This window comes from Agelaius phoeniceus, chromosome 17 (genome assembly GCF_051311805.1).
Source record: "Agelaius phoeniceus isolate bAgePho1 chromosome 17, bAgePho1.hap1, whole genome shotgun sequence".
Taxonomy (NCBI): domain Eukaryota; kingdom Metazoa; phylum Chordata; class Aves; order Passeriformes; family Icteridae; genus Agelaius; species Agelaius phoeniceus.
Genome location: NC_135281.1, coordinates 10,646,053 through 10,659,702, shown reverse-complemented (window position 1 = coordinate 10,659,702; position 13,650 = coordinate 10,646,053). Strand labels below are relative to the sequence as shown.

Below are 13,650 nucleotides of genomic sequence, written 5' to 3'. Positions count from 1 at the left end.
TTGTGTGCATTCTCTGGACAGTCACAGCTCTGATTTTCCTGCTGCAAAGAAGGAACCATCCCAGACAGAGAGGTGGCACAGAACTTTTCCTCCCACCTTCCCCACTCCTTGATTTTTGGAAAGGCAGCAACACCAGCCTGTCAGCTGTCTGTCCAGATTGGATGTATTAGTTAGGAGCAAGAAGAAAACATCCTTGCTGAGGGACTGAGAAGCCATTCTTGCTCAGGGATGGAGCAACCAGGACCTTTCCTTTGCATGTCACAGCCCTGGATGTGTCAACACATGGTTGGGTCAGCAAAGGGGAGTTTTACCTGGCTGTGGTCACAGTGAGATAAATGCAGCAATGCTGTTAAATAGAATTAGCTATTTATTTGCATGGCATTTAATAGTGTTGAATAAAGGTCAGTGTGTTCTCACAGCCTTGTCATTTGTGTTGAGGGAAAGAGAGCAGCTGTGGCTCTTCTCCTCATCTCCAGGATTTCAAACTCCCTTATATTACAGCCAGGTATTCAGAGCTACTTTTTATGAACTCACTCCATAAAGAGCGGTTTCTTGCCAAGAAAACAAAAAGAACTTATCTTAAAATTCCCATCCACCATGACAACAGAGACTGAATTGCACCCAGATGCAGAAGGAACAGCATTTCTCCAGGAATCTAACCTGAAAAGTTTGTCTGATACATTTTTCTCTGAGTCATTGGGATTTATCCACATGCTGTCCAACGTGTCACAGGCAGCCCTGGCCGTGTGATGTACTTGGAATGTCTTTTGGTCCTGTATCTTTTATATTTCAGAGTGAGCTGCTGCAGATCTACCCTTTGACGATGTTCAATTAGCAGGGAGTGCTTTAAGACTCACTATTGTCATCCCACACCTTTCTGTGCACCCCTCACACTGTCTCCAGTCCCAGCAGGTACCTGTGTGTGATGGGAAGTGGGACTGTGTCCCAGAAAACTTCACTAAAGTCTGTTTGTTGCAGATGCAGTTTCTGCCTGCTCTCCTATCCAGGTCCAAGTGTCTGAGGGTGGAACACCCCTAACCCCACCTTGCAGGACATGGTGGAGCTACATGGACTCAACCCCCAGCCCACACAAATGAAAATAAAATATCTCTCCATGATCTCTTTAAAGAGAATTTAATTACAGTGAAATGAGGAGCCTCCATCTAGGGGTTTCACCTGCTTTGGTTTTATACCTTTTCCCAATAATTTTCATGGCCTTCCCTTATCCTCTGTAAGGCTCAGGCAGTACCATAGAAGCAGCAATATTTCCCTAAAAGAACCATTCCCAAATGTCTCCTTTGGCTTTTTCATAACTTGGTACTGTACCAGCTCTTCTCACCGAGCTACTGTGTGGAATAATGTGCCCAGGCGAGCATTGTTACACAAAAATACAAATACTGGAGATGCTGACAGATGGAGGAATCACACTGTTTTGAGGGAAGGAAGGGCAGGATAGGAGCAGGAATATCAGAATGAGTCTTGCCGTTTACATATAACAAGCTACAGCTATATTTGGATACGCTGAGGCATTCACAACCTTCCCAATTGCCAGGCTTTCAAATACACACATTACCACCAGAAGTGCTCTTGCTTAAGTGCTCCCATCTCCAGGATTTCCTTTGAAGTATCTGACTGAAGTAATGTAAAGTGCATTTCAATTGGCAGTGAATGCAGGTTAAATGGTAACAGCACAACAGATCCAGTGTTTGTTCCCTGGGCTTTTTCTTTTACCAGTCTCTTTTTCTACGAGGTTGGTTACTTACTGTAACACTGCATTCAGGCACCTTCAGTCTATTAAGCCTCTTTCCTGACCCTCTATACAACTGCTCGAGGATGCTGTGAGCTGTATCAGTACAGCTTTAGTACACAAAAAAAGTGAGTAAATGCACTACTGAGTGCACAGGCTGAGCAGTACACGGTGGGTAAACTCCCTTTAGAAATCTGTGCACTTGCATTTACCCTTGGCTACACTGCCGAGCTGGCTGGAGACCGAGCCAAGTGCCACGGATCACTTTGGATTTGTGTGTCACCTCCCATACATGTTGATGCAATATCAACTATTTAACCTTTAAACAGAGTGCTTTTCTAATCCATTGCATTGGCTGAAGGACGTATATTATGCTAACAAAATAGCCAAGTCTGCACTGAGCAAGGAAAAATCCCCCTGCCCATGCCAGACACTCTCTGCCTTCCATTGCTGAGCCAGTGCTGCAGCACTGCTCTTTAAAAAACAGCCCAAAAATAGGGAAAGAGATTATCCTAAGTCACTGGTGTTGTCCAGAAATGCCTTACCCTGAGCAGAATCTTCCTCACCAGAAAGAGGAAAGAGCCTGTATAAAAGTGGGGAATGGCTGCTCCTGCCACTGAGGCATGGGGCTGATTTATAATGGAAAAGGGACTAATCTGGGCCATGGATGTGCTAATACACTGCTGGTGTGTCAGGGAGAGGACAGGGATCAGCTGAAGAGAGGCACAGAAGTTACCTTCTCCTTCCACTTCTGTACCACAAAATCAGGCTGAGTGACTTCTAAGGGTAGCAAGAGGAGGGATCACATCCTAAAACTGCTGTGTAGTACAGCCAGGCTGAGGCTGTCCCACCAAACCCCTATTGTGCCTGTGCCTATGAAGAAGAGATTAGAGTCGAACTGCTGCAGTGAACTTGCTTGTGCTTCACACATACACACTCAAGAGGATTTTCTTTTTTCTTTCCTCTTCTTAAAGCTGGGAGACATTTTTTTTTTCAGATCCATCTTTTTGGAGTGCAAAGCGGGAGAAAAAGGAATGTTCCTTTAGGGCTTTGCTGAATTAAACCCCTTCCTGAGCATCCTTCAGATCTGGATGTTGGCACCTCCTTGCTTCCTCCCCATGGCTTCTCTGAAGCTGCACCCATGATAGATGTTTAACACGCTGTAATGCATATTCCTGTGTAATGACTTTGGTGGGGCCATTACCATGAGTTACACCAGTGACAGATTGATACTTAAGTCAGTATATGTTTGCATAATATCTGTCTGCGTTCCCACGTAGCCCCCCATTACCAGTGCACATAATGACTGCACCGAGAGCCACATGACTGCTGGGCTCAGCCCTAGTCCCTGCCACTTATTGCCATGGCACCCAGCACTGAATCACTGAGGGTGTTTAAATAGGCAGACATTAATTTATAGAGTAAATCATTACGAAATGGAGGAAATAAGTGACTATCATTGGCACTGATTTGATCTAATGGAGCCTCACAGTAAATTGTTCATATTCTCCCAGTGCATTTCTTTTTTTTTAATGAGAAAACCAAACAAAAATATAAACCTTTGTTCAACTTGCCCTGTAAATGCCAGGTGTGAGGTTTGCTGATGATGTACAAAGCCAAATCACCTCCTCCCTGCTGCTTCTCCAGCTGGGGACAGGCTCTCCTCCTTGAGGTTTCAGTGGAGACTCAGTAACCTGAAATTTGGAGGAAGACACATTTATTGCTCTCTCCTACTCTGCCCTTTCCCTATCTTGTCTGGAGAAGGCAGCTTTTGATTCACTGGAGTGGAAGTTGGCTGTCCATTTCCTGATGGCAGCAAAGAGCAGACTCCCATCTGGTTGATGCAGATGCCACTGTTTTGACTTTATCCAGGTGGTCACCCAGCAAACCCTGTTGTGCCTAATTATTTAAGAGGGTTGTGAAACACTAGGTGATTTTATATACCATATGTACTAGAAAACATAAGCATGAAGCTGCTGCGACTTAATGATGTGGCAACTTCAGCTCAGAATCTTCCATGTTTTATGGCTTAAATCTGACCTTTCCCTTTCCTGTAATGCACTTTGTAGCATTTAGCATGAAAGAAGAGCAAACAGAATTGGAGATGGGGAGGTTATCAGCAGCAGTTACAGAGCCATCCTCCACCCTCTATCGAGATAAAGCACTTGACTTATTTTAGAATATCCACCCTAGCAGGAAGAAGGCAGGAGTAGAGAGGGGAGAGTCTGTCTGTTAAATAGAATTTCAAGATTTGGAGTTCAGAGACTTTCTTCATGGTGTTAGAGCACATCACAGACCTCCTTCCTCAGAGAAAAATAGCAACACACAGGGTCTCCTGCTCTGATTATTAATTTATTTATTTTTAACCCATGTAGTTTGTTGCTTTGACTTCTCAAACAATGGGAAGGTACAAGGAGAGAAGGATAATAAATTGCATTCCCTCCTTTTTGCCATCACATGAAACCTTGAGGGACTGTTCAGCAAGCTGGAGCTCTTATCTGCCTTTGGGCGATCTCATTATCAAACCTTCATTTTGCTCCCCAGCAGGAGAGATGGCCTGCAATGTATGATAACCTCTACTTATGAAACTCACACTCCAGAAATCTCTGATAATAGGCCAGCTAAAATGGAAAAACCAAAGAGCAGGCACCAGGTTTTCAGCCACCAATATAGACTACACACACACACACACACACAGAGGCAGGTACCAACACATATACATGTTTTTAGTTTTTATTTATATTTCTATGCACCAGCCCCATTCTGATGGCACCTCCCAGAATTTAAACCACAAATCTAATAGGAATAATATTTTCCAGCATACCTGAATTAGTATTTTCAAATAAGCCTGTACAATATAGGAGCTTGTATCCCATCTCCCAGAAAGGTCAGTGAAATCAGTGGGAATTGTAACCTATCTAACCTGCTCAGGTGTTTCTATAAATCCCATTAAACACTTATTTAAAGACAGTTGAAAATATGAGCTGTAGGAACAGAAGTAGTTCCTGGGGGTAGAAAGAAAAAGAGGAGAAGAGGGATAAAGATAATCAAGTTCCTCAAGTCTTGGGCAGTTTGATTAATACAATGTATTAATACACTATAGAATATTTTTTACTATTTTTTAATTACTTTCCTATCTTGATGGCACTGTCCAGTTAATCCTTCATCCTCCAAATCCCCCATTTCTGAACCCTACATCTCTCTATAGATCACTGAGGAATAAATGGGTTTGCAGCACTCCCAGTGCAACCCCCTTCTGGATATGGGCTACAGAAGGTAAGAGGCTGAGATTTGTGGAGTTCAGATGTAAATCCCAGAATCCCTGCCCATTTCTCCTGGTTTAGGCTGTGTATTCTACAAGTCTCCATGCCCAGCAAAGAGCTCCAGTGACAGGGGGCCATGAGGGCACAGGCACAGCCCACACCCAACACCTGCTCAGCCCAGAGTGAGAAGGTGAAGCCTTGGGTCAGGTACCAAAGGTGAGGAGGATTTTTTTGAGATGGGAGAGGTCTCCAGAAGGACTCCCCTGCATACACAGCCCCACTAATCCATACATTCCCTCTCACAGGGCTGCGTTTCCCAGCTCCACGAGCTCCCACCAAGAGCAGCTGCTCTGCCACGGAGCAGCTTTGCTGCTCTCCACAGGCAGGGGATTAGGCCATGGGAATCAGCTACAGCTCAGCATCCCTTGGCCATCCCCATCCCCATCCTGCTGCCATGCCAGAACTTCCTTATCATAACCTGAGAAACCCAGGCTGTGAGCTTAATTAAAAAATCCTTAAAATCTTTCTCTCTTTCTTGGTGTCCCATCATTAGTTTTCTTGGCTTAAAATGGAACTTATTTGAAAGGCAAAAAATGCAATCATGTCTCCCTAACTTCCATCCTGCAGAGCTCAAATATTCACTTTCTCTTTTTCCCCCATTTGACCTCCTGGTAGTGGCCAGATTTCTGAATTCATTTTGATGACCAATGTCTTATGAAGCTGGAAAATAAGGCAAAGGAATTGGTGTAAATAAAAGTACTTAGAAACTTTGGTGTGCCATGTTTGTTCCTTCCCTCTGAAGTCACCCTCAGTGCTTCTCCTTCTATGCAGACAAGATAAAATGGAAAGTGTTCAATACTCCTAATCACTTGGAATATCTAATCTGAGACACAGCCAGCTCAGAGTCCAGCTCTACCCAGCTCTATGCCTGTGTATTTTTTTTTTTTTTGCATGGCTCCCAGGTGCTTTTCCTGCCTAAATGAACAGACACTTTGATTTGCCAAACTGTTATTATAAGGAAAAAAAAAAATAAATTAGAAGGTTCACAGTGTTCACACTGACTGCAAAATTATTTCCTGAGTTGCAGAGAGAACACTTTGCACTCATCTGTCTGAAGTCTAGCAGCAAATGGAAAATTACAGTGTAAGCAAAATTCCCCCTGGCAACTGTCTACGTATGAAGCATCAAACTCTAGAAAGGGCTAAAAACCACAGGTCACAACATGGAAGGATCCCAGAGAAGAGCCTTGCCTCTCCCTTTCTCTGGTAAGAGGCTTTGCTGAGATCCAGGAGTGACAAATTCACTTCTGCTACATCCCAAATCCCATGCTTAGTCTTCCATGATGTTTTTTATAACTTTTGCATATCCTGTCCTTTTGATGGACGTGGTGGTGCTGTCACTTCTCCTCCCCAGGGCTCTGGTCCCTGATGGTGTCTGTTGCAGCCACGTGGGTTTGCTAGCAAGATCCCACTCACAGAGACCCAGCTTTGTGCTGATATCTGCACCACACACACTTGGGGATGTGTCTCCCTACAGCACCACTGAAAAATTAGCCCCACAAGGTCTTGCAGACTCAAACTTCCCAAACAACTCCTGCCTTGAACTCCTCTCCAGAATTTCACAGGCGTCAAGATGCTGCATGTTGCTCTGGAATTTCAAGCCGACTGTACTGATATATAAATATCTAAATATCTCAGAGCTACAGTGGCTCCATATGAGCCTGGAGATTACTTAGAAGAAACTCAGCCAGCCCAGAAAATGCAGTTTTCCAGCACTCTGGACAATCTGTACCCACTGGGATGGGGAGAGCTGGGTTCTCTCCCAGTATTACACACGAACCTTGTGCAGACACACGAGTGTCATGGGGCAATGCTCAGCTGCAAACCCTTCCTGATGGGCATTTCTGCACTGGGAGAAGGTGTGGACACATCCCAGTTAGGACCTCAGGAGCTTTAGCTGTGGGATAAAGAATCTGCAAGCCCATCCCTGTCAGAAGTGAGTAACTAGAAACCGGTAGGAAAAAAAAATAAAATAAAGGACATTGATGAGAAATGAGATATTTCTGATTTGTCACTCCCTGCTCTTATCTGATCTCAGCCTGTTCTAACAGGCACCTTCTTGTCAGTAGCCCCAATGACATCAATTGAGTGGGAGTGCAAAGCATCAACATTACTTGTGAGAACAATCCAGTTAGGGAAGGTTGCTCTACTGGTAATATTAGAATCAAAACATTCAAATGCACAGACAGAGAGGCTAACAATTCAATTTATGCTGTGAATGCTGAACAGCACATTAAGCAAATCAGTTCAGATGGCTCTGGGTTGTTCGTGTTTGAAGAAGATCAGAAACAAAATTTCCAATCCTGTACCACATCTAAATGCTCGAGAGGAAGCACTAAAACCTTCACTACTGATATATTTATTTTTCTGCATTTCCCTCAGCTCATTGGTCTTTTACTGCTGCCCTGTGGTCCATAGGGAACTGCTGTGGTCCTTCCCAGAAGAAATACCAAGTTTTCCATGCGGTTACACCTCATGTAATGGGACATTTTAGGGGTGTTAATGGTAATATTTTGCCAAATATTCTTCTGACTTAGATCATTCCACAATGCAATATGCAATAAACCTTCCAGCAAGAGTTTGCCATTTCCCCTACAAACCCAGATTTCCAAAGGACTGCAAATTTCCAAAGTTGCAAACACCCATTCCAAGGATTTTTGAAGAGCTTTAAGCAAGTTTGTTATCTTACCACAGCAGGTCATATAATGCAAACTGACCCACGAGTGCCTGAAGGTGCTGCCCCACCTCTGACACATTGCTTTGAGCCCTTCTTTCCATGATGGACCCAATCTTGGAAGAAAGTCTCAAAGGGACTCAAAGTCTCACTGGACTCAGTGTTAAACCCCTGACATTACAGGACACGAAGGAGGGCATGAATCTGTGTGAGTCCCTTCCAACTCAGGATATTCTGTGATTTTATATTTATATATCTATAAAAAATACTGGACATAACCAGCCAGCTGGATACATGCATGAGAACAGCCCCTAGAGCAAGAGGCCTGGGTGGCTGCAATTTCATAGCTGAAAACATCTCTTTCCAAAAACTTGAGGAGATGGAAGAAAGGGTCCAGAGCAGAGATGTGGGGCCAGCAGGGCTGGAGGCAGCACAGCCATCCCCCAGGCTGGCAGTGCCACAGCGTCCCCCGGTGCTCTGTGCTCCCAGGTAGGGCTCATTAGCTCTTGTTGAGCAGCACATTAGCACAGCAATGCAGACTTTCCCCAGCACCCCAGCTTGCTTGGAGCTACACTGTGCCACTTACAAATGTTTTAAGATTCATTAACCTCCCTCTGCACTCCCCAGCTACAGAGACAATATATCAGGAGAGGAAACCTGCAGCAGTGGTGAGACAGGGTGATAATTTCTCACCCATTCTCCCCTCCTCTGCTCTAACACACTCCAGATAATCACACCCAGAGCTAGATCAGACAGGGACAAAATTAACTGGAGCTGGAACTCGGGTCTCACACGTTCCTTGCTTGTATCTACCCAAGGCATGGTGACCCTTCCCCATCTGTCACCTGGTCCCCGTGTCAGCCCCACTCGCTGGCAGCCCAGCCTGGGGTGCTGCAGGCTGAAAGGACACGGAGGCACTGGTGGTTCTGTGCTGTTCTCCAGGGCTGTGGGGCTGAGCCTGCACCTGCTCCAGGTGGCATGAGCGACTCCAACCCCATTTATGCAGCTCCTGTTTATGTTCCCGTGCTGGCGTGGAAATTCAAGGTGTGTTCCCCTTATGTCTTCCTCTCTTTCCAAAACTGGAAATAATCAGTCCCTGCACTTTAACCATCTCTGCAGCATTGCTATTCAGTAATTTATGTTTTAAATTTATGGAGAATATTTCTGGGAAAAAATGAGCCTGGTAATGAGTTCTGGTTTGTTTTTTTTTTTTTTTTCCACAAAAAGTCTTTGAAAAACAAGTTTTCTTTGGTCAAAATGCAATCCCCTCAATTTCATGAAGGTTACTGAGAATTATACAGGTGTACTGTGCTGTTCTGGACCTGAATTAATAGTGACTCGTTTGACACATACTACTTAGTTAACCTAGGTAGGGTATTACTTTCTTATCTAACTACATTAATTGATTCTACATCACTTAATAGCTCAATAGCTTATCAGGTTACTTCACTCACTAGACAAGCTAAATGTCTGGAGGCAATTAGAGTGTCATTCTCTGTAATAACAAGTTTCTTTGAGAAGTTGCTGATGAGGTTCTTTATTACACAGATTATAAAACGTATCTTCATACTGTTATAAATATAGGTACAAATTGAAATGACTTACCAGGAGTCCCACTTCCCTAGCAACCAGGCAGATTTTAGTCTCATTTTAGGAATGGTTGCTTTCTCCCCTTCCTCCCCCCTCCCCAAAGCTCTCTCCTGCCTTCCTTGTGATGTGTGTCCAATTTTCTGTCACTCAGAGGTGATCTATGACCACGGAGAAGCTGTCAGCAGGTCCCTTGCAGTTTGCCATTCTCAATGCTCAGCTCATCCCCAGGATGTCACCTCTGGGACCCCAGGCTCAGCACTGGGGTTTAATTATGGCTGCTGCTCTCCGTGGCTGCCACTGACACCAGGAGTGTGGAGCCAGAGAGGGGCTCTGTCCCTTCACATTCCATACCCCAACAGCTCTGCCCTCCAGGAGCATGGGCACAAATTCCAGCCTTGCCCCAGCTGAAGGTCTGCTCTGTTTTCCACCCCATCCCTCCCACTTCAGCCTTTTTACCTGGTTCATTTCTCACATATGTGCCATTAAACAGGGATGGAGAATCCTCTCTCTGCATTCCCAAATACACCCCGGTGCTCAACAGAAATATGAAAGCATTTTGCTTACCCCTGCATGCATTCAAACAGTAAAAAAAATGCTTCTTTCCATGGAGTAAATTAATAGCATTTAAAATTAAGTGAAAGATCATTAAATTCATTTATTAAACTGATTACAAAGCTGAATAGTATGGGAGAAAGAGCCAAAACCCAATACCTTTTGTGCTATGGGAGAAAGAGTCAAAACTCAATACCTTTTGTGCTATCCCCAAACCTGCATCCACTCCACAAAGCCTGAAATAGTATTTTTTTATCCCAAATTAATGCCAAATTTGGGAAGCAAAGAAAGGGAGCTGAGGGGGGGAGTGGGGTTGTAAGAGATGGGCTTTGGGCTCTGTTGATCTCAGCATTATGCAAAAGGGACATTCAAGACACTGGTGATCATCCCCCAGGAATGGGGGAGAAGCATGATTTTAAAGGAAAAACCTGACCATGTTTTTTCTTCTTGCCCTTCTAAATCTTGCTGATTCTCAGCCATCTCCTGTGGCCAGGCAGGTGGCTGAAACTGCCATTAATTGTGCTCTTTTTTCTGGTTCTCTAGGAATGTCTTTTTGGTCACCGTCAGAAAAGCTGCAGGAGCTATGGGAAAATGGAAAAACTGGTAGAAGTGAGGCAGAGTGTGAATGAATATTTCCTGTGGTCTTGGTTTAACGGAGGGGAAACCCTGTGTCCCTCCACAGAGGGAAAAATGGTGATCTTGTCTGGGTTCCTGATGTCTGTCCAGTGGAATGGTGACTTTTCCATCCCACATGGAGGCTTTGCATGCAAGGAAAACCAGCAACCCATGGCTCTGGGATGGGCAGCAGAGGAAGGCAAGGCCAGGTCACATTCTGAACATTCATCTTCTCCACTGACATCAGCCCCTCCACACCACAGATCCACATCTCCCTTTGAAAAGCAGTTCCTGTAGGCTCAGAGTATGGTTGGGGAAACTGTGCTTTGCTTTTAAGCCCCTGATTCTCATACTTTTTGTAGAAACTCCCTGCTGAGTTGGAGGATAAAGACAGAGCATCATTAAGAGGTGTTGTCCTGAGCCAGCAGCTCCTTTGCCCAGCAGCTCCCATTGTTCTGGAAGCACCTGGGCTCTGAGCCTTCAGGAAAGAGCCTGCAAGGCAGAAAAGCAGCCTCCAAACAATGCTACAGGAGCTACAGCTGCCCTGTTTGTTTTCTGTGTCTCCCATCTCTGGCATTTGAGATGTTCAGTAATTTTCAGAGGACAAACAAACAAAACCCTGGCGGTTCCCTTTAAACAGCCGGCAGCACCCACGGCTCGTTGATATTCACCAGCCAGAGATGTCTGCTACCTCAGAACAATTAGTCTAAAATATTTATCAGAAATAAGTGTTGGGGTTTTTTGTCCAAGTTTTTGAAGTTATGAGGCCTCAGATGGGATTAATGGAAATTTTAATTAAGATATGGAAATAAGCTGCTTTCTCCCTGTCTCTCTGAGACTGCAGGGAGTTCACATTATCCTCAACAGCATGTCTCAACCTGCTGGGGGAACCATTTGCAAGATGACTTTGTTTTTAAGTTCACCTTAGACAGGATGCTTAGCTGGGAATTTGATGTGAGCCCCAAGTCCATGGCTGCAAAGAGCTGCTCTGCCCCCAGGTACACATCCCCCTGCTCTCTGCCACAGTCAGAATCATGAACCCTTTTCCCACTGCAGGGAAAAGCTTTCCTGAAGGAGGGAGAGGGATTTAAATCCTTCTAGATGTTTTCTGACAGGCATCCTGGCCATCAGGCTGATTAGCTGGGCTCCATGCATGAGGAGAAGATAAAGAGAAAGGAGAATCGGATGGAGGGGGCAGCAGCTGAGCAGAGGAGCCCAGGCTGCCATGGGGCTGTTGGGAGGAGCATCCCAGAGGAGCAGGGCTCTGCTCCAGCACTCTCCAGGCCTGTGCTGCTGCACACAGGACCCTGGCGAGGCTGATGCAGAAGCAGATTTGAAGCACCAATGATTTTAGGTCTGATTTTAGTGTCTGACTCCATTCACCAGTCACAGTGCAAATGCCCAACACCACCAGGGTGAGCACCCTCCTCTCAAACACTGCTGCTACTCTTGGGAAAACATTTATTTTATGATGTTCGCTCTCCTTACACTGCAGCATTGCTAAGAGTGTGAGAGTGTGTACTGAGCTTTTTTTTTTTTTTTTTCCTTGGAGGCAAAGGATTTTAATTTGAGCCTTGGAGCAATTTTGGCCTCTGGTGTTTGAAGATTTCCCTGGAAATCAGGAAGCCAAGCAGACTGAACAGTTAGATTTTTGCACAGAACAGAAATTTTTTCTTGCATGGAGAGGTTGTCTCAAAATATTGAGGAAAGCTGTCTGCAGGAACTGCCTCGAAGCTTTTCTGCTTCTCTTCCTCCTTTAGCCTCTATAGATTAACCTCACTTTTCCCAGTCTGATCATGAGGGAAACTGAAGCACATAGGCACCTATATTTCCCTTAGAGAACTATATTTTTGGATGCTTTGGCTTCCAATGCACTAAACATTTGTATTTCTAGCTGAGCCCAGCATGAGAAGAAGATTTAAGAGAAGGACATTTTAAATCTGTTTCAAAAGGTAATGAAAAATATCTGATAAAAGTATTTCAAGTCATTCATATAATTTTTCACCCTGTGGAATCACACTTAGATACCTATTGATATGGATAAAGGAATCTTGCTTATGGGAAACAAATCTCATTCTCAAAGCTGTTAAAGCAATAGAAGCACATCTGAATGTGCTGTGAATAACTTATTTCATGTGAGCATCACAAAATAACTCTTGAGCATTAATTAATCAAATACTGAGACCTAAGAATGAGTTATCTGAGCATTTCTCTACCAAATCCATCTTACTGACAAGGGGGAACCAAAAGGCATGGAATGACTTGTCCAGTGTCTCCTACGGGTCCACAGCAAGACTAAAACTGAAATCTGGCCATTCTTTTTCTCTTTCTTCCAAACTAGGGACTGTCCTCCTGCTGTGGGAACAAAGGAAAAAGGAAAAAAGGAAAAGAAAGAGATGCATTAAGGATGCCCAGATGTTCTGGACACAGAGGGCATAGGTCAAATCTGAGATCCTATTTCAAAATCTAGAGAAAATTACCTTTCCAATGACATGTGGCATGACCTTCAACTCCTAATAGTGTAGGAGCAGTCCATTTCTGAACGTTTGCATCATGCATTTTACATTCTGGATCTCTAAATCATCTCTTATCATTTACTTACTTCTCCCTGATAATGAACACTATTTTTCTGCTGTATCTCTCTCTTTTTTTTTTTTTTTTTCCTATGTGGGCTGCATCCTGCTACACCCTGCTTTTCAAAAGCACATGAAAAATCTCAAAGCACAAAACTGACATTTAATGCAAGGCTGGGGTATAGTTGCTGATTACTGCTTGCGTGTGTGTTTTGTACAAAACAGGCAGACAGACTACAGAAGGCTGGGAGGCATTAAGCAGAGATGATTTTGAGGGGATCTCAACCAAATTAAACTTTTTTTTTTTTCAAGTAAAGCCCAGCAGGGGATAACAAAAATTAGGGTTGGATTTACTAAAAATGAAGTGCTCCGGTGATTAAAAAATGGTTGGCTGCAAAATCCCAAACTGCATTTGATTGTGAAACAGCACCAAGCCAAGATAGGGCAGCTTTAATAAATTGTGTTGCTAATTACAAATATTTCATAGTATCTCCATTTAGACAATAAGGAAGGAACTGTTTAATGACAATTTATTAGTGCATATGCACAGATATACTGTATTTTAATCTTCTTTTTA

General features: G+C 44.1%; 1 long non-coding RNA gene across 1 annotated transcript in view; it reads right to left on the bottom strand.

Moving 5' to 3' along the window:
* LOC143695403 (uncharacterized) overlaps nt 1-13,650 on the bottom strand; it is a 170,215-nt gene that overhangs the window by 44,903 nt on the left and 111,662 nt on the right. Inside the window, exon 4 of the long non-coding RNA XR_013184543.1 lies at nt 3,307-3,441. This is a non-coding gene — a long non-coding RNA (uncharacterized LOC143695403). The remainder of the gene's footprint in view (nt 1-3,306; nt 3,442-13,650) is intronic.